The 24,873-nt window shown below is 45.8% G+C and overlaps 1 protein-coding gene across 1 annotated transcript in view; it reads right to left on the minus strand.

The window, feature by feature from the left end:
* LOC120066124 (MOB kinase activator 2-like) overlaps window positions 1-24,873 on the minus strand; it is a 96,181-nt gene that overhangs the window by 56,249 nt on the left and 15,059 nt on the right. The gene's annotated exons all lie outside the window — the stretch shown is intronic.

A 24,873-nucleotide genomic window follows, 5' to 3' on the forward strand; every position in this document is an offset into this window, starting at 1 on the left:
ATGTCAAAACAAATGCTTCGATGCAACAAAAACGACAGCTTATCATTTAGACCGCTACAAATACACTTCATATATACAAAATACATCAGCGATGATGTCGTCAAAAAAATGATCCGAGCAGTGGTAAGCAGCGTTCACGCGCTAGTCGAAACTAGGGAACTCGGGCATTTCAGACTTGCTAACTGGTTGTAGTTATACACGTGTCGCATTCAACCAGTTAGCAGGTCGGACATTTCAGAGTTTCCTAGTTCCGATTATTATTTGAACGCGGCAATAATGTTTCTTTAGATATGATGCTGCTCATACATTGTGCCCTCAGTAGCCCCCTGACCTAAATCAGACACTGTCTCAGACACCTCACTGACTAAAAACAAATAACTTTAAAAAGGTCCAATGGGGCAGTTTTTATCTCAATATCAAATACTCCCTGGGTAACAAATAGGTACATTGATGTGATTGTTTTCAATTAAAATGGTCAAACAGAAAAAAATAGCTTCTTAGCAAAGAGGAATTTCTCAAGTAAGAATTTTGCAAAAACTGTCTGGGAGGGGGAACACTGAAAATTAGCTGTTACTGGCAGAGAGCTTTGGAACTCTTTCTTATTGGTCTATAAAAGCTGCAAAATGTAACTTTTTGGGCCACCTGACCAAACGCATATAGAAATGTGAGTTATAAATCTGTAATTGAAAGCATGTATAAGCAGTGGATCTGATCTATGTGCACAATTTCTATGCTTCCTGTTCTTAAAGCTGCAAATATGTAACTTTTGGGGCAATCTGACCAAATTCACATAGAAATGTGAGATAGATCTGTCATTCTCACCGAAAGCAAGCCTAAGAAGCGGTAGATATGTTCTATGTGCGCTATTTCTATGCTAACCATTCTTAAGTTTTATTTTTGCGTCTTGTTTTCGGTTTTGTACACCAGCTTCAAACAGCTGAGACAACAATATTTTGGCTTATGGAAAATATATTTCACAGCGGTTTAGACAGTATAGTGTAGAGAATCATTGTACCATGTTTTGTCACAAACTGAAATTGGGCGAACTATTAGAATTTTTGCAACCAGGAAATGGTGGAGAGATTTCTACATAGTGCACCTAAATGGCCGCATGGTGATGACACCATGGGAGGCCAAAACTCCCTCCCACCAAAGCAGGCAGAAATTTCAGGCATTCTTTTCAAACAGCTCTTATACCAAAAGTGTTTCATCATCATTATCACAATTTCACAGTATTATTCCAACCTCAGTGTGTGGAAACACAGTGAAAACACAGGAAATCATGTTTTTGACTGCACAGAGCCTTTAAAGCTTCTCGATTGTACTACACTCTATATCAATATCTCACATTACTCAGATGATTTGCGCACTTCGAACTTCAACCACCGAATAATAGATTCCTTTGTAAATCAATGCACACACAAAAACACATCATCCTCTTTCCAGTCATGGAAAAGTATCCATAGTGCCGTGGCTGTTTTTCCATCGACGGACACGGAGCGCAAGCATCCCTCTCATGTTTCAAGTGCGTTTCCTATCTCGCAGGCTATATTCTCCTCCTGTATGCTATAGGGAGAGGGCAGAGCACAGACTCCGAGCGAACACTTGTCAGCGCCTGATTGGAGCCAAGAATAGGCAGAGGATCCAGTAATGCCTGCTAAACCCATAGCTCCTCATCAACTGTGTGTGTGTGTAAGATACACATGTCCCTTTCATGAGCACGGGTGCGTTCAGCAGGACACAACGTTTTGGAACGTTCAGCTAAAAATAGCCGTATGTAGAACAAACATTACTCTCCGACATGTAGACAGCATATGGATAGAATGTGGAATATGTCGTATAGCTGAAGAATATGTAGGATAGAATAGTACATGCACAGCAATAGTTAAATACGATAGGAATTGACTAGAAAAGAGTATATGCATATAAAAATGGGTAAAACAGTACGTAAACAGTGATTCCATGTCTATGTACATAGGCAGCAAGCCACCGGGTGGTAGCCGGCTAGTGACCTTGACTAAAGTTCAAGGCAGGGTACTGGGCGGTGGCCAGCTAGTGGTGACTATCATGTGGGGGGTTTGTATTTAACGCAACTAAAGCCTTGCCATGTCATACATTTTGCATTGGTACAAGTGGGGTTCTAATACAGAGAATATAGGCTACGCTAGATATGTTCCCCAAATCAAGTACAATCAGTGAAGAAAGAAGGGAAAATAAAATAAAGGAGAAGGAAAGAAGGAAAGAAAAGAAAAAAGGAAAGAAAAGAAAGGAGGAAGGAAAAGAAGGAAAAGAAAGGAGGAAGGAAAAGGAAAAGAAAGGAGGAAGGAAAAGAAGGAAAAGAAAGAAGGAAAAGAAGGAAAAGAAAGAAGGAAAAGAAGGAAAAGAAAGAAGGAAGAAAAAGGAAAGAAAAGAAAGGAGGAAGGAAAAGGAAAGAAAAGAAAGGAGGAAGGAAAAGAAGGAAAGAAAGAAGGAAAAGAAGAAGGAAAAGAAAGAAGGAAAAGAAGGAAAAGAAAGAAGGAAAAGAAAGAAGGAAAAGAAGGAAAAGAAAGAAGGAAAAGAAAGAAGGAAAAGAAAGAAGGAAAGAAAGAAAAGGAAAGAAAGAAGGGAAGAAAAGAAAAAAGGAAAAGGAAAGAAAAGAAGGAAAAGAAGGAAAAGAAAGAAAGAAGGAAAGAAGGAAAGAAAAGGAAAGAAAGAAGGAAAAGGAAAGAAAGAAGGAAAAGGAAAGAAAAGAAAGGAGGAAAGAAAGGGAAAGAAAAGGAAAGAAAAGGAAAAGAAAGAAAGAAGGAAAAGGAAAGAAAAGAAAGGAGGAAAGAAAGGGAAAGAAAAGGAAAGAAAAGAAGGAAAAGAAAGAAAGAAGGAAAAGGAAAGAAAAGAAAGAAGGAAAGAAAAGAAGGAAAGAAAAGAAAGAAGGAAAGGAACCCCACTGGTTGAAACTACATTTTTCCCCCACATCATTTCAATGAAATTACGTGGAACTAACGTGGAATAGACATCTGTGTCCAGTGGGAAGGAAGTAATTGTAAAGTATTTGAACTGGTACCTGTTCGTTCTGAGAATCTCTCTGAGCTGGATGGAGAGAAGGATGCTAAGAGGGGAGGAAGGATGGAAGAGAGGTTTGGAACAATGTATTGGTGAATGGAAAGATGGAGAGATGTGCATTAAGACTGAGGTTGATGATGTAATCTTTTTGGCTCTCTGCTGCTCACCAAATCTCTCAAAGGCCCTGCCGTTACGTGTGTGTAGTGTGTGAGTATTACACTTTGTTTGTGTGTGTATTACAGTGTGTGTGTAAGTAATAAATGGCACGTCCTTTGGAGCAGTGTGTACTAGGGACAGTGTATGTATAAGAGTGTGTGTGTATTAAAGTGTGTGTGTGTATTAAAGCGTGCATGTGTGTGTATTAAAGTGTGCGTGTGTCTGTGTATTAAATTGTGTGTGTGTGTGTAATAAATGACACCTCCTGCAGAGCAGTGTGTACTAGGGACAGTGTATGTATAAGAGTGTGTGTGTATTAAAGTGTGTGTGTGTATTAAAGCGTGCATGTGTGTGTATTAAAGTGTGCGTGTGTCTGTGTATTAAATTGTGTGTGTGTGTGTAATAAATGACACCTCCTGCAGAGCAGTGTGTACTAGGGACAGTGTATGTATAAGAGTGTGTGTGTATTAAAGTGTGTGTGTGTATTAAAGCGTGCATGTGTGTGTATTAAAGTGTGCGTGTGTCTGTGTATTAAATTGTGTGTGTGTGTGTAATAAATGGCACGTCCTTTGGAGCAGTGTGTACTAGGGACAGTGTATGTATAAGAGTGTGTGTGTATTAAAGTGTGTGTGTGTATTAAAGCGTGCATGTGTGTGTATTAAAGTGTGCGTGTGTCTGTGTATTAAATTGTGTGTGTGTGTGTAATAAATGACACCTCCTGCAGAGCAGTGTGTACTAGGGACAGTGTGTGTGTGTGTGTGTGTGTATATATATATATATATATATATTGGGGCGGCAGGTAGCCTAGTGGTTAGAGCGTTGGGCCAGTAACTGAAAGGTTGCAAAATCGAATCCCCGAGCTGACAAGGTAAAAATCTGTCGTTCTGCCCCTGAACAAGGCAGTTAACCCACTGTTCCTGGGCCGTCATTGAAAATAATAATTTGTTCTTAACTGACTAGCCTAGTTAAATAAAGGTAAAATAAATACAAAATACTGTGTGTGCGTATTAAATTGCGTGCATCTGTGTATTACAGTGTGTGTGTATTAAATTGTATGTGTATTAAATTGTGTGTGTAAGTAATAAATGGCACCTCCTGTGGAGCAGTGTGTACTAGGGACAGTGTATGTGTAAGAGTGTGTGTGCGCGGGCACGTCTCCGTACGGTGTGAGTGTGTACTCTTTCGCTCCTGCAGACCTCTTAGTGCTGGCTGCAGTGGGCCATTTATTACCATAAGAGCAGGCTGGCACCGACACTGCTGCTCAATCACACACATTGCAGAGTTACGCAATACTGGGACTAGGGGAAGGAGGAACTGCAGACCACAGAAACCATTAGCCAGACCGTTATTGTGCAACTCTAAAACACAAACCCCTCCCTGCTTCCATCCATCCTTCTATTCCTCCTTTCCGCCAGTCTTTTGACGTGGTTCAGGCCTCCCTCCATTCATCTGTCCATCTCTTCAATCATCCTGACGTTCCCCATCCCTCGCTTCATGCCTTCCCTCTTTTGCCATTCATCCCCGTCATTAAATCCTTTTCATCATGGCCGTCTATCCCTCCCTCCTTCCTGCTGTGTGTTTTGGAAGAGCTGCACAGTGAGCTCTTGTGGTTGCATGCTAATGACCCAAGCAGTCAGTTGGCGCTCTCTTCCCCGGTTAACATCTTCGACCGTCGTCATCATCATTCCCACTACCATCATCCATCCTCATTCCTAGCCAGACACGTCTCTGCCGCCCCCTGCTTTCTGTTAGTTAAGCCCCCCAAAGTCAGAAGAAAAAGCAGCTCTTTCTCTCCTTCCCTCAGTGACAGTTCCTGGGCTGGGAGGTTTACAAGCAGAAAGACAAGCCAAGACCCAGAGAAAGCATTGAACGCCGCAGTCCCCGGTCCCCCCCCCCCCCCCACCCTCACAGGCTTTCCAGGAATACACAGCGCAGAGCCCAGTCTCACCATGCACACTATGTGCCAGGTATGTTGATCGGCACAGTACTCAGCACTGTCTGATAGCCTGGTGGTAATGACTAAAAACACACACACACACACAATAGCGCAGTAGAGACCAGGACAGGGGTAGCAAATGGAAGGACCTATAGATTTGTATAGGCCTAGTCTGCCGCTGTCTAGGGGAAAATATGACAATCTGGGCCCGGGGACGGAAAAGTATTGTCTTTATTGTATTTTCTGCCTCGGACCAGGGTTCACGTTACATATTTGGGCACGTCCCCTAACGGCACCCTAATTCCCTATATAGCGCAGGGCCCATATGGCTCGGGTCAAAAGTAGTGCACTAAAAATAGGGAATAGGTTGCCATTTGGGACCAACAAATTGACTCTAGGTGGTGCTGGTTTGTCTGGAGAACCGAAGGTCATATTTGAGGGTCATATTTTCAGAGGGTGCCTGCCCATATCAATGCCTTTAGTAACCCTTTTTTGGGAGGGTTCTGATTTGTTATGGTCTATACGGGCATCAGCCTCGGGCATCCATGTAATTCAAATAGTTTTTAACGACTACGAACTTTAGGTCAATTTGCATGTTGATTCCCAGTCAGACAGCTCAGGAAATTGAACGCAATTCAAATCTATCAGAGGAAAATTCCTTCTAGGGACAATTGAGCAGGTCGACTGAGGCCCTAGCACTACAAAACTGATTCAAATAAATCAAAGCCGGTGGTGAGTTGGTTATTTTGTTATTGGTTATTCCCGAGTTTGGGAAACCCTGGTCTAGACTGCAGCAGAACATGGTAGCGCTGTGCTCTGGCGCCACTCATTGGTTCCAAGCGGTACTGCATCTGTGATGGCTTGTAGGCTATGTTCTATACTGGAGTCGTCACGGAATCAAGGAAAGGTAACGAGGAATGGAAATGAGGTTAGGAAAGGAGATGACACGGCAGGGAGGGAGACTGAGAAGAAGAGAGGAGAGCAAAAGCTATTTATGTCTGTCTGTCTGGTATGGCCTGGCTGCTCAGAGAGAGACATGAACACAGACAGAGAAGGGATCTCTATGTATTGACCGGCTGACATGCTGTCTAGTATGCTGCCTGCTATTGCTGGTAGGCGCTGGAATTGAAGTCATGTCATAAAGGAAAGGAGATGAGGAAAGGGAACGAGGGGCCATAAGAGAAGCTGAATGACACTGGTATTCGGTCTGATATCACTGGTTTTGATGGCTGGACTTAAAAGTCACGTGACACTGGAGAACACTGAGAGAACCAGTGCACTCTGGGGGAAGGCCCGGGAGCAAAAGACTACGCAACGGCGAGATCAGATTTCGCGCCCGACAGATCTCTCCATTTCCCCCTCCCTCTCTCCTCTCCCTCCAGCCCTTTCCACCTCTCTTCTTCCCTCAGTCTCCCGGGTGTTACTACCCCGTAGTGGCAAAGTCAGGGATAATAACAATAATACACCCTTGCAATCAACCTAAATTGGCTACGACCGATCAGCTACTTACCAAAAAGGCCATAAAATAGACAGACAGACACCCACTGCATTCAAGACCTTGTGCTATGAAGCACGAATAGAACATACGCCCATTTGATGAAGGGCTGACTAACGGGACCATTAACGCAGAAAATCGAATGAAAGTCGAAGCTCTCGGCGGAGTACTTTGTGGTAACAAACGGGAACTTTTTTCCAGAACCTTGTGAGGCATGTGTTCTGAGACAGCACTCACAACCGCTAAGAGACCAAGATCCCAACACACTGAACGGGTAGGACCCAAGTGGCTAGGGAACTCCACAACACAGACGCACGCAAACACAAACACAGTCAGACAGACACAGAGAGAGAAAACAGAAGGATGGCATGTTTTGTGAACACATTATGGTCATGGGATGTGTCGAGACATGACAAGGAGGGGTGTGTGTGTGTAGGTGTTTTGCAGGGCTACGTCCCACACGATACCTTTCCAGAATTCAACACTAAAATGTCAGAGGCAGGGCATGTCACAAGACGTCTCTAGTGCAGGGATGGGCAACGGGCGGCCTGCCATCCTTTTGTAGGCCCGCAGATACAATGGGGACGGGGGGCACCCCTCGATTTTGTTAGCCACTCTCACTCAGATGTCATATTCAAAACATGTCTCTCCACCCTACGGCAAAATTTGTAGAATATTACCTGTGAAACTGCACATTTATCTCTCTGCCACATGCAAAATTGAGTAGAATTGCAACAAACTTGCTTTAAAACTGAAACCTTTTCTCTTCGCCCCATGGCAAAATGTGTAGAAGTGCAGGAAATTACCTTAAGTTTAAATTTAAATTACGTTTTTTCTTTCCGCTGTCAAGAGGGGGGCAGCTAAAATGTTTTGCTCGCAACAACAATCCACTTAGGGCCCCCAAAAGGCTAGGGCCGGCTCTGACTGAATGCGTGGGTATGGCTGTGGGTACGCGGACCCGCCACGGGGTGCCGAGCCACTGCGGCAACCCGTGATGAGTCCCGATTTTTTGTGGCCCCCACCCCCATCAAAGATGCCCATCCCTGAACTAGACCTAACTGAATTCCTATACAACCTGTCAAAGTAGCGAGTGCTACGTTTCCCCGCCGATAACTCCTAATCTGCCTAGCTACAGCACAGGGAGCCAGACCTCATCGGTCACTGCACATGCACGGCCGCCGCTGGACTCTTAGCTGCCTGCGCTTACGTAACGGTCGGATGGCGGCGTGTTTGACGCCGTTTCTGGAGTGGTCTGGGTGCCGTGCGGTCCAGTGACCTCCAATGAGTTCACAGACATATGAAATACAGCTGTTGATGATCTGGCTGGATCAGGGGAGGACAACGTGCTGGACAGCGCTGCTGGGAATGCAGGCTTTTGCTCCAGCCCTGCTCGAACACACCGGAACCTACTGATCAAGGTCCTCAATGCTCCGTCTTTCCCCCTGGCCAATGAGACAGCGAGATTTCAGCTAGCAGCCTCTGCAGTAGATCTGTTTAATTAGCTGGTATAAAATATTCAGAGTTCATGGCTGACTGTAACGTTACTACCCTGGTGGGAGTCGAACTTTCAATATCATATTTGTGTGTGTGTGTGTGTCTAAGTGTATTGAGCTTTGACTAATTTATCTACCTTTCGCCCCTTTAGTTCCACTTCTGCTTCTGAGTGTAGCAGTGGAAAGTGGTTAAGCTGTGTTCCCCAGATAGACGGAGGAGTGACAGACCGACAGAGAGAGACAGACGTGTTGTTACACTGACGCCTGCTGCTTCGTGCTGATACCCGCACACGAGAAACACACACACACAAAAAAAGAAAACATAACTTCCTGCGTTTGTGCGTCTCAGTGTTTTCCCTCCCCCAGTGAGGGTGTAAACAGTGACTCGGTGTTCCTGGTTCCTCCTGTTCCGTACTGTAGCAGGGCAGAGCAGGCCTACAGCACAATGAGGAGGAAGGAGAGCAAAATGCCCTACAGGGTGGGAATGGGGAGACAGTCACACACACACAGAGACAGAGAGAGAGAGAGAGAGAGAGAATACAGGATGGGGAGTAACGGTGTGGACGTGCGCACACAAAATGCAGTACGTCCTACAGAATATAGGGTGGGGGAACGAGTGAGTGACACTGCCGCATACACACACACACACTTTACAGGTTGATCAGATTCATAACACACACACTATAGCTATGGGGCGATTACACACCAGCAGACGTGGAAAATATTTTTGGTATCTCAGATTGTTTTGGCAATTCTCAAATAGGAACTTCAGTGGGAGGAAGGACGTTTGGCACATTCAGCAAAATCACCAACAGAGCGAGTTCCCTTTGAATCAATTTCCCACTCACTGTGTTGTTGCATGGTGCTCATAAAATGTTTCATAACTTCAGAATTAGCAGAGAGCTTGCTCTGGAAATGGATGGCTGTGATTGGTTAATGACCTATAATGCCAATTTCTATTTATAAAATGGGTCATATCATTAAAAGTACCAGAGAGCCCACTCTGGAAATGTGACACGTTTGAAGATCATTACAAACAATATGCCCAAAATTAAGCAAAATCAAAAAAGGGTAGTTTTGAGATATTCATATTTTTTATGCTGAATAAAATGAATGACTTTTTTTCACAGAATCTACACATACTTGAGGACACTATAAGGAGTATATTGAGACCATTATGCTGTCTTTATCATGTACGGTTCACAGATCAGGGTCTTACAGGAGGCATGTATAAGTCTAAAAAGGGCCTAAAATGGCCACTTTCATCATCTTTTTTTTATATATATATTTTTTAAAGTTAGTGAGATTTGCTAGTACAGTCCGAGACACCAACAATATTTTCCGCTCCTGCAGGTGTGAAATCGCTCTCTGGCTGTGTGAGATGGTAAGTAACCACATTCGCAGGAAATAAACGTCACGTATGGGCCTAAGCATCAGACGGGAAGTAGCCTTTAATTCAGGCCATGACAGAGAGAGAAGTGAAAGGTGGTTAAATCCACCCAATAATCTATCCAGTGACAAACCAATGTCACAGTCAAGACCCAGGCTGTTGCTTTGGAGACCTTTGGGCCCCGGCTGGAATTTAAACTAGGGAAAAGACTGCAGTGCCCTATGAGCAAAAGCCGTTGAAAAGATATCGTATTGTGCTCACTGGGTGGGGTATATAGACTAAGCCTATATCTAGCAGGAATTACTACACTCCAGCACTGAGCTAAAGATGAGCTCACCAAAGAGAGCAGGCCAAACCCCTGACCCAGTGCTCACTTGATTCATTCGAATTGATGTTTTTGCGTGACGCTCTAAAATGCCTGTATCGCAGGCACCAAGCCCCTCCCCTCGCCACTCAACAACGAAGACGAAACATCACCTCTGCTCTTACTGTAATAGAGGAAAGGTGGTTTAAAAAACAAAAAACAATACCCAACTCTCAAAATGTAGAAGGGCAGACCCTACAAAATAAATAAAACGGGATTATCAATTAACATGAATGTGGAAAATTAATGCTCAGTTTCTGTCGCGGGCGCGACACTCCGGTAGGTCTACCACGTACCTTTAGCAGCATTTCAGTCAGACTGTTACGTGCTAGCTGTCTAGTCAGTTTTTTTTATGTGCAATGAACATACAGAGGCATTTATATAAGGAATTGGCAACTCGTTGTCATTCTGAGAAATCAGCATCTTAACCAGACAGGCCGCTTGATTTCAACGTCTAAAACAAAGTGAACAGGCCGTGTTGTTCAAACAGTTGGGAGACGGACAGGGGGGTGTATTCATAACAGTTCACGTCTTCTACCTTGTTAGCAAGCAAATAGATCCAAGTTGGCTAGACTTCAAATATGAATATTAGCTGGCTACTCACTAGCACGTGGGCTTGTGCTTGAGAGAGTGTTGATGAGACCTGTGTCATTTTCTAGAACGCCTGCTACCAGAAGTTGGTCATTATTAGTGGACGTGCATGGTTACCGTTACGGTTATACTGTATATTTATTTATTTTTTGCAAAAAAGGGCATTTTCGTAGACGGACTTGAAAGCCAGGTCAGTGATCATTGCAAAAAAAGCAAGTTACATAATTACATAATTAGTGGGTCATATGGTTGTGGAAGGCTTCGAGTCATCAGATTATTCCTGACTGTTTGGACTGCAGTGTATTGACCTTTCATTTTGCGACAAAGCTTAAATTAGAGAACTATGAGATGTACATGGAGTGTGCAAAACGTTAGGAACATGCTCTTTCCATGACAGACTGACCAGGTGAAAGCTATGATCCCTTATTGATGTCACTTGTTAAATCCACTTCAAATCAGTGTAGATGAAGGGGAGACAGGTTAAAGAAGGATTTTTAAGCCTGAGACAATTGAGACATAGATTGTGTGTGTGTGCCATTCAGAGAGTGAATGAGCAAGACAATCGATTTAAGTGCCTTTGAACGGGGTACGGTAGTAGGTGCCAGGCGCACCGGTTTGTGTTTATCTAGAACTGCAACGCGGCTGGGTTTTTCACACGTAACAGTTTTCCTTGTGCACCAATAATGTTCCAACACCAGAAGCACATCCAGCCAACTTTCCACAACTGTCGGAAGCATTGAAGTCAACATGGGCCAGCATCCTAGTGGAACGCTTACGACACTTTGTAGAATCCATGCCACAACAAATTGAGGCTGTTCTGAGGGCAAAAGAGGGTGCGCAACTCAATATTAGGAAGGAGTACCTAATGTACGCTCAGTGTATATTGTGAATCGTCCATAGGCTTGAAAAATCGAGATCCGATTTTTACGCCATATCGCCCACACACAAGCATGGTCACACACAATTTGATTAATTATTTTCCTGTATGACTAGAATTATCTGTTGTAACGATGTTCCTACCTTTTACCTGTTCAACTGCCAGCATCAAATGTCTGCAATGTTTTGGTTCCAGTTTGACGCCAGACTTCGCCGAGGACACACTGAGAAGGTTGCTGTGACACTGACTTTGGGGCAGTTGAGGTTGTGACTTCTTACAAGCCTCTCGGGTTGGTGTTTACAGAACATTATGTGTTGTGTGATTAATAATGGATAGTTGCCATATGGCCAAAACAAAAGTTTAAAAAAATTTAATTGCGATTCTCACAATTCTATATGTATTGCAATTCGATTCTGTGATTTTATTGCGATTCGATGTTCCAAACATATTGCTCACCATATGTCTGATGCAGTGACAAGAGAGCCATGAGAAAATGAGTTCTGATCAGTCATGGAAATACAAGAGCTGAAAAACTATTTGACTCCCTATTTAAAAGAAGATGGAGAACAAGCTATAAAGGAAAAATACTGGAGTTTGTGCAGGTACAGCAAACTAGTGCAAAAAATAATATTGCAATATTGTCAAAACCATACGATGTATCGTCAAAAATAATATCCCGATATGTAACTTTCGATTTTTTCTCCATTACTAATGTTAATATAAAAGGTTTAATGATTCCCTAATAGACAAGAAAAGGACTTCAACTCATTAGAAACTTCTGTCTTTAAATCAGTCATGATATTCTGGAATTTCAATTGAAAAACAGGATTTCCTTGTACAACGATGACAACCAAGTGTTTCGCTATTACATGTCAGAGATTTTTCTTTCATAAAAATGGGGCTTAGGTGGTGGGCGTGGCGAGGGCCTGGCCATGGGTGTGGCCATGGGCGTGGCCAACGGTGCAGTCGATGACCAAACATTTTCGAGGCTCTCCCGTTGTATTTTAGATCCTCCCTGACTTTAGCTTTTATTTAGGCGATTGTTTGTTCTCAAAGAATCTTATTTAAAAATATATAGGTCCATTATCTTTTCTAAATACAGTGCCTTATTGGTAGATGAGTATTTAAAAATAATAATAATAATTTAAAAAAAGCTGATATTGACTATCCCTTTGAGTATGGTGAAGTTATTAATTACACTTTGGATGGTGCATCAATACACCCAGACACTACAAAGATACAGGCGTCCTTCCTAACTCAGTTGCCGGAGAGGAAGGAAACCGCTCAAGGATTTCACCTTGAGGCCAATGGTGACTTTAAAACAGTTACAATGTTTTATGGCTGTGATAGGAGAAAACTGAGGATGGATCAACAACATTGTAGTTACTCCACAACCGTAACCTAAATGAGTGTGAAAAGACAGAAGCCTGTACAGAATAAAAATATTCCAAAACATGCATCCTGTTTGCAATAAGGCACTAAAGTAAAACTACAAAAAAATGTGGCAAAGAAATACACGTTTTGTCCTGAATACAAAGCATTATGTTTGGGGCAAATGCAACACATCACTGTGTACCACTCTTCTTATTTTCAAGCATGGGGATGGCTGCATCATGTTATGGGCATGCTTGTCATCGGCAAGGACTAGGGAGTTTGTTTTAGGATAAAGAGAAATGGAATAGAGCTAAGCACAGGCAAAATCCTAGAGGAAAACCTGGTTCATTCTGCTTTCCAACAGACACTGGGAGACAAATTCATCTTGTATGCAGTTTGAAAGTTCCTAATTGCCAAAATCTTGCACTATCCCACAATAGCAGAGCAGCCAGGGCCATGTTATTTAGGGCACGCAAAGAAAAACGTAAATGAGCCTTTCAAGATCGTTGGTCCATGTTGAAGAGCTGCTCCTCAGCCCCCTCTGTAAAACACACACACACACACACACACACACACACACACACACACACACACACACACACACACACACACACACACACACACACACACACACACACACACACACACACACGTGTAGACAGTCCCTGTAAGGCCTGTGATATCCCATAGAGAAAATGTGTGTAAACACTGATACGTCTCTGACTGACGGCTTACACACCAGGGCCCCTCTAATGAAACACACGGTCTGTGTGCTGTTCACATGCACTCACTCTCATACATATGGCCCTTTAGCTGCTCCCTGGCCTCTTCTCCATGGCCTTTCGGTTACTGGCCCAACGCTCTAACCACTAGGCTACCCGCCGTGAGATTGAGAGGTGAGATTGAGAGGGTAGTTAATGGTGGACAGGGCTGGCGATAAGAGGCTGGAGGTGAAAGGAGAGAATGTGTCTCTGGGTGATTAATGACGGGGGTCCGGTGAGCTATCGGCTCATTAAACGGGGCTAAGTGGTCTGGCCCTCTGGACTCCTAGGAAGACAGATGAAGACGATAACACAAGGAATGGAGAGATGGAGGAGACGCTGCATTCCCCATTCTCATCTTTACTCTCTTTTTATGTGTGTGTGAGTGTGTCTGTGTGAGTCTCTCTCTCTCTCCAAATGGGCCTGAGACATGGTTCCTAGCAGTTAGCCTCTGGTGGCTATGCTAGCTGAACTGTCTGAGAATAATTACAAGCTCTCGCCATGCAGTGTGTGTGTGTGTGTGTAATGGGAATTTCCCAGGGGAACCAAAAGGAGAGCAGTCGTTGATAAAAATCAATCCGGTTTATTACGAGTTCAACAGGGAGATACAGTGCCTTCGGAAAGTATTCATACCCCCTTGACTTATTCCACATTTTGTTGTTTTACAGACGGATTTCAAAATATACCCCATAATGACAAAGTTGAAACATGTTTTTAGAAATGTTGGTAAAAGTATTGAAAATGAAAAACAAATAAACCATTTACATAAGCATTCACACCCCTGTATTCACGTGTTAGAATCCCCTTTGGCAGCGATTAAGTCTGTCTGGGTGAATCTAAGAGCATTGCACACCTGGATTGCACATTATTATTTGTTTAAATTCTTCAAGCTCTGTTAAGTTGGTTGTTGATTATAGCTAGACAGCCATTGTCAAGTTTTGCCATAGATTTTCAAGACAATTTTAAGTCAAAACTGTAACTAGGCCACTCAGGAACATTAAATGTTGTCTTGGTAAGCAACTCCAGTGTATATTTGGCCTTGTGTTTTAGGTTATTGTCCTGCTGAAAGGTGAATTTCTCTCCCAGTGTCTGTTGGAATGCAAACTGAACCAGGTTTTTCCTCTAGGATTTTGCGTGTGCTTAGCTCTATTCTGTTTTTCTTTATCCTAAAAAAAACTCCCTAGTCCTTGCCGATGACAAGCATGCCCATAACATGATGCAGCCACCACCATGCTTGACAATATGAAGAGTGGTACTCAGTGATGTGTAGTCTATTTCAGAAGAACAGAATAGCGTACTCTTACTTGTCCTTATGTTAGGTCCTGATCTGGCTATGCCAAATGGCTGTGGGAATCACTAGTTCATTTAGCAGACAAGATTTTATAGTATGAAGAATGCAATTGAACATGTCTGAGTAAAATATAAATTATTTGAGGGAGTGCGCACGTGGCTATTCTGTGTTGAGTCGTTAACAAAGCAATAGGTATTCCTATATGCTTAATTTAGAGTTATTCATGTAATACATTGTAAGGCTGCATGATGCGACTAATGATTTGAAAAAAGTTGCTTGACAGGCATGAGCTCTGCTTAGTTTTTTGCGCAGGCTGTTCACACTACATCAGTCTCTCATTCACAATTTGACAAGCACTTGATAATGCCTAGAACTTCACAGCGGCATCCCCTTTGTGTGGCCGTAATGCACCCTAAAAAAATGTATTCCTTCTGCGGTCACTGGCCGTTGTGCCTTTCTCCCAGAGTGCTCCTCCGTCACATGACCGGGTCTTTCTCCCAGGCTACAAGTGAAGACAGATACACCGGGGACGCAACTGTCCGCGTCCTTATTCAATTCAGAGGTGCATATTGAAGATATTGGAAGAACTGTCCACATTTACTTTTCGTCAGCCAACAAGATGAGTAGGCCTAATGAACAGCAAAGCACTAGCCTATGTCAATCTACTATCCCCCATAGTACAAAAGTCGACCTATTCTATGCGAGAAATTAAATATTCAAAACATAGTCTGGGACAGTTGCGGGATGTGATAGGGCAAATTTATACAACAACTAGCGTCCCCAATTTTTTTTTCATGCAATGTGGCTGACGCAACAAATCAGAACGTTTAGCTTCAAATGTTGCTAAACTATTAGGCTATTTCTTCACATTATAAGAGCAGCAATGCACATACAGTAGCAATGCACATTGCAGTAGGATATAAGCGTGAATGTTCCATTAGCGGGAAAACACCATTATCAAGTGTCCACAAATGCAATTATGCATGTAATGCTTTTATTACAAAAGGTTAATTTTTATGGTGAAATGTATCTTCCCCAAACTTGACTCACACGCTGCTTAGGCTCTACACCCAGTTAGGCTCTACACCCATTGTAAAGCAGATTCATGTGCTTCATTTTAAGAAGTTATTTGGTCACTTTAGTTGTGATACAAACATTATTAAAACATATAAGCCTATGGGCTGGGCTACATCAGGTGTGCGACTATGACTCACAAGGGATAATATATAATTCACAAGTGATAGGCTAATTTTGTCACCCATCAGACTATTCTTGATTTAATCTTGTCTTTACATATACTACATAATGTGTGAATTTTGTTTTGATTTAGAATGGAACATTATCATGCACCGGTCTCAAAACAGGGGCAGCGGGGAAAAAATACATGTCATCTATGCACTTAAATAAATATAAGCAATATGCTTAATATTAGGAAAGTTGAGAAATAAATATAGTAGGCCTCACCTATAGAAAGCTGATGGGACCCTCCTCTTTTTAATAGAGGCCATCACTCTGTTTTCTCACACAATTGCATAGCCTATAGAAATGTTGCGCAACATGAGCTCATGGGATCTCATGAAGTGTTTGATTCGATTTTCGATTACGTTTGCAATGATGTCAGAGTGATTAGAAGGACAATAAAGTGCAGAGTACCAGGCAGTTAGCAAGTTTGGTAGTCTACTAATGACCATCAGCATCAGTGCTTGGAGAAGCCTAATTACCGTGACTAAGCGGTCACGTGGAATTTGACTGCCTTCATGACTCGTGACCGCCGGTGTGGCGGTAATACGTTCACCAGCAACAACCCTACCCCTCACCATCTCCTCCTCCACCACCACTCTTATGTTCTCTGGTCTCATATGGAGTCATGTGACAGTGGGGTCTGTGTCTGGGGCATAGACTGACGTGGGAATCAGACACGCATTATGTTGACATCTCAGGAATGCCATGGTCCCGTCTCCAGAACAACATCACAGTCAGTGAGTGTGTGTGTGGGCGCATGGACATATTGCACCCACTTGTCTAATCAAGTTACAGGACTAAAAACGAGAGGAACAAAGGCCGACACACACACTTCCCGTCAAGTTCAAAACAGGCAGCCAGGATGGGCCGGTCACACACACCCATGACGACGTCACTATTCGTTTCCTGTCCACCGCACCTATACGGGAAGTCCACCCTCCAATCCTCTAAAAACTATTTATATCACTCTGCTTTGTCTTTCTTGTCCCGGACCTTTATCAACCATTTTACCATCTCCACCACCGACTTACAACTGTCTGTCTCGTCTCCTTTCCTTCGGTCTTGTCTTCTCCCCAGTACTCTCTCAGCATGCGGTGGACACAGGCCCTGTAATCCTATTTAGAGAGGGAGAGTCCACAGGGTGGGGCTGGACACACCAGAGAAACCAGTGCTTTAGAAGAGTCTGCCGGTCTGATGCAACACACCATGCTTTAATCCAATTACAGTGGAAACCAGCCTAAACCCACAGGCCTACACCACCAAGGACAAACCCTGGGTTTTTCACTGACGCCATGAATCTCTCCCTTCTGTCATGTCTCTCCCCGTCATGTCTCTCTCTCCCTCCCCCGTCATGCATGTCTCTCTCTCTCTCCCCCGTCATGCATGTCTCTCTCTCTCTCCCCCGTCATGCATGTCTCTCTCTCCCTCCCCCGTCATGCATGTCTCTCTCTCCCTCCCCCGTCATGCATGTCTCTCTCTCCCTCCCCCGTCATGCATGTCTCTCTCTCCCTCCCCCGTCATGCATGTCTCTCTCTCCCTCCCCCGTCATGCATGTCTCTCTCTCCCTCCCCCGTCATGCATGTCTCTCTCCCCCCGTCATGTCGCTCTCCCTCTCCTGTCATGTCGCTCTCCCTCTCCTGTCATGTCGCTCTCCCTCTCCTGTCATGTCGCTCTCCCTCTCCTGTCATGTCGCTCTCCCTCTCCTGTCATGTCGCTCTCCCTCTCCTGTCATGTCGCTCTCCCTCTCCTGTCATGTCGCTCTCCCTCTCCTGTCATGTCGCTCTCCCTCTCCTGTCATGTCGCTCTCCCTCTCCTGTCATGTCGCTCTCCCTCTCCTGTCATGTCGCTCTCCCTCTCCTGTCATGTCGCTCTCCCTCTCCTGTCATGTGTCTCTCTCCCTCTCCTGTCATGTCATGTCTCTCTCTCCCTCTCTCCCTCTCCTGTCATGTCATGTCTCTCTCTCCCTCTCTCCCCCTCCTGTCATGTCTCTCTCTCCCTCTCTCCCCCTCCTGTCATGTCTCTCTCTCCCTCTCTCCCCCTCCTGTCATGTCTCTCTCTCCCTCTCTCCCCCTCCTGTCATGTCTCTCTCTCCCTCTCTCCCCCTCCTGTCATGTCTCTCTCCCTCTCCTGTCATGTCATGTCTCTCTCCCTCTCCTGTCATGTCATGTCTCTCTCCCTCTCCTGTCATGTCATGTCTCTCTCTCCCCCTCCCGTCATGTCTCTCTCTCCCCCTCTCCCCCTCCTGTCATGTCATGTCTCTCTCTCCCCCTCTCCCCCTCCTGTCATGTCATGTCTCTCTCTCCCCCTCCCGTCATGTCTCTCTCTCCCCCTCCCGTCATGTCGTTCTCTCCCCCTCCCGTCATGTCGTTCTCTCCCCCTCCCGTCATGTCGTTCTCTCCCCCTCCCGTCATGTCGTTCTCTCCCCCTCCCGTCATGTCGTTCTCTCCCCCTCCCGTCATGTCGCTCTCTCCCCCTCCCGTCATGTCTCTCTCTCCCCCTCCCGTCATGTCGCTCTCTCCCCCTCCCGTCATGCGTCTCTCTCCCGTCATGTGTCTCTCTCCCGTCATGTGTCTCTCTCCCGTCATGTGTCCCTCTCCCGTCATGTGTCCCTCTCCCGTCATGTCTCTCTCTCTCCCCCTGTCATGTCTCTCTCTCTCTCTCCCTCCTGTCATGTCTCTCTCTCTCTCTCCCTCCTGTCATGTCTCTCTCTCTCTCTCCCTCCTGTCATGTCTCTCTCTCTCTCTCCCTCCTGTCATGTCTCTCTCTCCCTCCTGTCATGTCTCTCTCTCTCTCTCCCTCCTGTCATGTCTCTCTCTCTCTCCCTCCTGTCATGTCTCTCTCTCTCTCTCTCCCTCTCCGTCATGCCTCTCCCTCTCCGTCATGCCTCTCCCTCTCCGTCATGCCTCTCCCTCTCCGTCATGCCTCTCCCTCTCCGTCATGCCTCTCCCTCTCCGTCATGTCTCTCTCTCTCTCTCCCTCCTGTCATGTCTCTCTCTCTCTCTCCCTCCTGTCATGTCTCTCTCTCTCTCTCCCTCCTGTCATGTCTCTCTCTCTCTCTCCCTCCTGTCATGTCTCTCTCTCTCTCTCCCTCCTGTCATGTCTCTCTCTCTCTCTCCCTCCTGTCATGTCTCTCTCTCTCTCTCCCTCCTGTCATGTCTCTCTCTCTCTCTCCCTCCTGTCATGTCTCTCTCTCTCTCTCCCTCCTGTCATGTCTCTCTCTCTCTCTCCCTCCTGTCATGTCTCTCTCTCTCTCTCCCTCCTGTCATGTCTCTCTCTCTCTCTCCCTCCTGTCATGTCTCTCTCTCTCTCTCCCTCCTGTCATCTCTCTCTCTCTCTCTCCCTCCTGTCATCTCTCTCTCTCTCTCTCCCTCCTGTCATGTCTCTCTCTCTCTCTCCCTCCTGTCATGTCTCTCTCTCTCTCTCCCTCCTGTCATGTCTCTCTCTCTCTCTCCCTCCTGTCATGTCTCTCTCTCTCTCTCCCTCCTGTCATGTCTCTCTCTCTCTCTCCCTCCTGTCATGTCTCTCTCTCTCTCTCCCTCCTGTCATGTCTCTCTCTCTCTCTCCCTCCTCGTCATGTCTCTCTCTCTCTCCCTCCTCGTCATGTCTCTCTCTCTCTCTCCCTCCTCGTCATGTCTCTCTCTCTCTCTCCCTCTCCGTCATGTCTCTCCCTCTCCGTCATGTCTCTCCCTCTCCCTCTCCGTCATGTCTCTCCCTCTCCGTCATGTCTCTCCCTCTCCGTCATGTCTCTCCCTCTCCGTCATGTCTCTCCCTCCTCGTCATGTCTCTCTCTCTCTCTCCCTCCTCGTCATGTCTCTCTCTCTCTCTCCCTCTCCGTCATGTCTCTCTCTCTCTCTCCCTCTCCGTCATGTCTCTCCCTCTCCCTCTCCGTCATGTCTCTCCCTCTCCCTCTCCGTCATGTCTCTCCCTCTCCCTCTCCGTCATGCCTCTCCCTCTCCCTCTCCGTCATGCCTCTCCCTCTCCCTCTCCGTCATGCCTCTCCCTCTCCCTCTCCGTCATGCCTCTCCCTCTCCGTCATGCCTCTCCCTCTCCGTCATGCCTCTCCCTCTCCGTCATGTCTCTCCCTCTCCGTCATGTCTCTCCCTCTCCGTCATGTCTCTCCCTCTCCGTCATGTCTCTCCCTCTCCGTCATGTCTCTCCCTCTCCGTCATGTCTCTCCCTCTCCGTCATGTCTCTCCCTCTCCGTCATGTCTCTCCCTCTCCGTCATGTCTCTCCCTCTCCGTCATGTCTCTCCCTCCTGTCTGTCTCTCCCTCCTGTCATCTCTCCCTCCTGTCTGTCTCTCCCTCCTGTCTGTCTCTCCCTCCTGTCATGTCTCTCCCTCCTGTCTGTCTCTCCCTCCTGTCATGTCTCTCCCTCCTGTCATGTCTCTCCCTCCAATTCAATTGACTTTATTGACATGGCAAGTTCATTATTACTTACATTGTCAAAGTATACATATCGAAAAATAAAAATCAAATATATATGTATATATACACAAAATATATATATATTTATATATAAATAAATGGTGGGACCAACAGTAATAATAATAGTAGTAGTGTACATGGGATTACCATTAACAACAACTACAACAACAATATTAATCAGAACAACAATACATTAAATCAATGGTAGTAGACCAGTGTCAACATGACTTGAGAAGACATATGACCTGGTATGAAAGACAAAACAAAACTAAGCTAAATGGGAAATATTATCAACATTACTTTGCATTTTTCACTGGCTGTCCCTCAGGTTGTGGCAGGAGGACACATATTTGGCTGCCAAAACTGCACATTTTGGCTTTTCACCCAATAAATATTTGATTTTTTCTTCATCTTTTATAGTTTCAAATTCTTTGTATTGAGTTATAATTTTGGGAAAGAAATATGCTCTTAGGTCTGAGTATTTGTCACAGTGTAGTATGAAATGCACCTCTGTCTCTACCTCTCCCCTGGAGCAGAGTGAGCACAGCCTGTCCTCTCTGGGCAGCCAGGTTTGTCTGTGACGACCGGTCTCTATAGCCAGACTGTGCTCACTGAGTCTGTACCTGTAGTCTGTCTCTCTCTCTCTCTCCCTCCTGTCATGTCTCTCTCTCTCTCCCCCTCCTGTCATGTCTCTCTCTCTCTCCCCCTCCTGTCATGTCTCTCTCTCTCTCCCCCTCCTGTCATGTCTCTCTCTCTCTCCCCCTCCTGTCATGTCTCTCTCTCTCTCCCCCTCCTGTCATGTCTCTCTCTCTCTCCCCCTCCTGTCATGTCTCTCTCTCTCTCTCCCCCTCCTGTCATGTCTCTCTCTCTCTCTCCCTCCTGTCATGTCTCTCTCTCTCTCTCCCTCCTGTCATGTCTCTCTCTCCCGCCTGTCATGTCTCTCTCTCTCTCTCCCTCCCTCCTGTCATGTCTCTCTCTCCCTCCCTCCTGTCATGTCTCTCTCCCTCCTGTCATGTCTCTCTCTCTCCCTCCTGTCATGTCTCTCTCTCTCCCTCCTGTCATGTCTCTCTCTCTCCCTCCTGTCATGTCTCTCCCTCCCTCCTGTCATGTCTCTCCCTCCCTCCTGTCATGTCTCTCTCCCTCCTGTCATGTCTCTCTCTCTCTCTCCCTCCTGTCATGTCTCTCTCTCTCTCCCTCCTGTCATGTCTCTCTCTCTCCCTCCTGTCATGTCTCTCTCTATCTCTCTCTCCCTCCTGTCATGTCTCTCTCTCTCTCTCTCTCCCGTCATGTCTCTCTCTCTCTCTCTCTCTCTCCCGTCATGTCTCTCTCTCTCTCTCTCTCTCTCTCCTGTCATGTCTCTCTCTCCCTCCCTCCTGTCATGTCTCTCTCTCTCTCCATCCTGTCATGTCTCTCTCTCCATCCTGTCATGTCTCTCTCTCCATCCTGTCATGTCTCTCTCTCCATCCTGTCATGTCTCTCTCTCCATCCTGTCATGTCTCTCTCTCCATCCTGTCATGTCTCTCTCTCCATCCTGTCATGTCTCTCTCTCCATCCTGTCATGTCTCTCTCTCCATGTCTTTCTTTCTCCCTGTGACTAAGCTAAACTCTTTATGGCAGGATAAAAATAGATCACGTCCGGCCACACACAGTCACCACTGCTCATGATCCTTATGGCAAACCTGATGGGACAAAAATAACTGTCACACACAACTCAGGAGCCCTGGGCTGATCTGCCTGCATCAGTGAGCCTGTTCCCCAGAAACAGCCTCGCTCAGTCACAAGGGGAGAACACTTACACCTTGCGCACACACACACACACACACACCATGCAATCCCCAATAGCAAGGGACAGGCTGTAGGTCCTGTGTGTGTGTGTGTGTGTGTGTGTGTGTGTGTGTGTGTGATGATAAAGAAGTTGGGGGGCTAAGAGAGGTCTGTGGGACGCTGAGAAGGACTGTTATGACATAGGCAGGCTGGGTGTGTGGGAGTCACAGGGCTCTGGTCCTTCCGGCTGTCCCTGTCCCAAACTGCAGGGCTCAGAGTCACAACAGCAGTCCAGCTGACATGAGTGCACACACACGCCATTCCGTGACAACGCTGACTCACTGCTGAAGCATGAAGGGATGCGTCTCCCTGCAGCCTGTAGAGCAGGGATAATCAACAAGATCCAGCCGAGGGACCATGTTTTCTGGAGCGGACGGCCGGAACGCAATTACAAATCATTTGTAGACTGCAAACTGACTACAAGAAGCACAAACGTATATAATATTTGACTAAAACAATAATTTCAAACCTTGCTTACATTTGTATATATACGATCACATACACAGAGTGTACAAAACATTAGGCACACCTTCCTAATATTGAGTTGCAACCCCCTCCCCCACCCAGAGGACAACAGCCTCAATTCGGCGGGGCACAGAGTCCACAAGGTGTCGAAAGCGTTCCACAGGGATGCTGGCCCATGTTGACTCAAATGCTTCCCACAGTTGTGTCAAGTTGGCTGGATGTCCTCTGGGTGGTGGACCATTCTCGATACACACAGGAGTGTGACTACTGTTGAGTGTGACAAACCCAGCAAGGCACCCTCTGAATGGCACACATACACAATCCATGTCTCAACTGTCTCAAGGCGGCTTAAAAATCTTAAAAATCAGTCTCCACTGATTGGAATGGATTTAACAAGTAACATCAATAAGGGATCATAGCTTTCATCTGGATTCACCTTGTCAGTCTAGTCATGGAAAGAGCATGTTTGTACAGTGTGTGTGTGTGTGTGTGTGTGTGTACACAACATATATTTGAGCTGTTCCCCAGTCAGCTAGCAGACCTGTCAAGGTGCTAGCTTCCTTATGGAAAACTAACCCAGTGTGACCCATCATCACCCAGCAACAGTGTTTGGCCAACTGGAAGTCTGATTAGTCGTGATTTTCTTCCCTCACCTTCCTCTCTCTATCCCTCAATTGGTTCTGCCAGTTCTGGTCTGGCCGTTCACAGCGTTACAAAAAAGTGAACATTGTCAAAGTAAGGTTGCTCCTCACTCCTGCCAAGTAAAACACAGAGAGAGAACACACACACACACACACCGTCCAATGACAGTCTAGGCGTCGACCTCTGGGTTTCCCACAGATCCACCTTGCCCTGATTGGCAATATGCCTATGCTTACCTAGTCCTCGCAGTTCAACACAGTTGCCTAGGGGATGACTTGGGACTGGGCCCAACTTCCTCAAAGTTCAGGTTGTCATAAGACCTGTCAGTCATGGCTGAGTGGGCGGGTCTGCCTTAGGATTAGGTTGAACGGGCAGGGACTTGTTCTAGCCTAGTGGTGTTGGTTTGCTTCGCACTCAGCATGTGCTGCCCTTAGGCCTTTTAAAGTATAACACCCCGCCCACCAGGTCAAACTACACTCCACCGCAAAAGGGCTTCAAAATACACACACAGCAAACAGGAGTGAAGAACACAACTAAAACACTGATACAGAGGGAGTTGCAGTGTAAGCGAACCAATAGCCCATAGTACCAGAACACACACACACACACACACACACACACACACACACACACCTATGCATATTCAGTAAAAGCTAAGAGAGCAAAGTCATTCTGGTATCACTTTCATCGCTTGGCCTCACCCTGTCTGAGCGGGAAAGAGAGAGGGAAAGGTCTCTAGACCACAGAGAGTGTAGAGTGTGTGTGTCTCTCCTTGGCTAATTTACCTCAGAGAAGGGCCCAATAGAATCTTATGCTTTTCTATGCAGCTACACATCACACAGTATCTAGGCCTGGGGTCACAGGGGTCAAAGCTTTACTCATAACCCTTCCTCGGTTTCTGCTACAACAAACACACTTCTGTGCAAAATGACTGAACTGTGATAACGGAGGGCAGCTTGCTGTAGCTAGCTTAACCCAATGACTCCCACCGTTGTGACCCCACGTGATTTAGGACTTCTAACCTCTTTTAAAACATTGCGTGCTTGAGCTACAGACTCCTGGGTTGTACCGTTGGATTCGTCTATTTCATTCGCAAACCATTAGTCCGTGTGATTAACGGCGGCTGAGTTAGAGCGGTGTTTGCGAGACAAGGGCGGATCCTGAAGTGGCCCCGAGGCCGGGTCTTTTTGACAAAAACGTTGGCAGAGTCCGAACGGTTTGAGCTAGGAACTATTAAAAGCCATCTGTGAAAAGCGGAGGCCCCCCAAGAACACGCACGTGTAACATGTTTCGCTCTATGGCGCTCACTAGCTAACACAAGAGTCGTTAGAATGTATGGGGTTCTTCTACAGATCATAGGGACTCCCAGGACATAGCGTCAGAAATAATAAGCACACCTAGCTGCCGTCACAAACGGTTGTCACCGACCAGCTGGATATTAATTTCCCACTGAGCAAACCATTTCTGTACTTGCAACGTGCAGATCAATTCATTTTGAAGCAGGTTT

This window comes from Salvelinus namaycush, chromosome 21, assembly GCF_016432855.1.
Source record: "Salvelinus namaycush isolate Seneca chromosome 21, SaNama_1.0, whole genome shotgun sequence".
NCBI lineage: Eukaryota > Metazoa > Chordata > Actinopteri > Salmoniformes > Salmonidae > Salvelinus > Salvelinus namaycush.